Source organism: Fukomys damarensis, unplaced genomic scaffold (assembly GCF_012274545.1).
Source record: "Fukomys damarensis isolate Sample0158 unplaced genomic scaffold, DMR_v1.0_HiC HiC_scaffold_28, whole genome shotgun sequence".
NCBI classification, from domain to species: domain Eukaryota; kingdom Metazoa; phylum Chordata; class Mammalia; order Rodentia; family Bathyergidae; genus Fukomys; species Fukomys damarensis.
The window spans coordinates 8,354,615-8,355,207 of NW_022900940.1; positions in this window are offsets into that span (position 1 = coordinate 8,354,615).

Sequence of the window (593 nt, forward strand, 5' to 3'; positions counted from 1 at the left end):
CTCTCGGGTCAAACCCCAAGAAACCTGAACTCAGAGGAAACGTGCGAAATAAACGCGAAAGGGTGTTCCATTTAAGGCCTCAGATGTGTTGTGAGTGGAAAGAAAGTGCAGCCTGGGCAAACTTGATTGGTAATGGAAGAATCCTCCAACTCTGGCTTCCTTAGACCTAAGAGTCTGCAGAGCTTGTGGCAGAAAGGTATCGCATTCTCACCCATTCTCCGTGCACACTGGATTCTTCCTCGGCGCCCCTACAGTGAACAACTTTTTTTTTATTTTTCAACTTTCACTGTCCAAATCCGCTATGCGAACGGAAAGCCAGAGGGACTTACCAAGCATCTCCCATCACTCACACCGGGGAAGCGGACCCTTTGCGTTCCGAACCAATCCTCAACCCAGACGGAGGAAAACAATCTCCCCTCAGTGAATGGCTGGGAAAAGCATCTGGTCGTCTCGCTCTGTCAGGTGCATTTCCTAGCCAACAAACTTTGGGGCTAAGAAGGCTCCGAAGCGGCGCGTAAAGTTTCCCAGGCAGGTGGCTCACCCTTGCGCCCCAGCCGGCGCAGGAGCCTGACAGCCCCGACTTACCTGGTCCC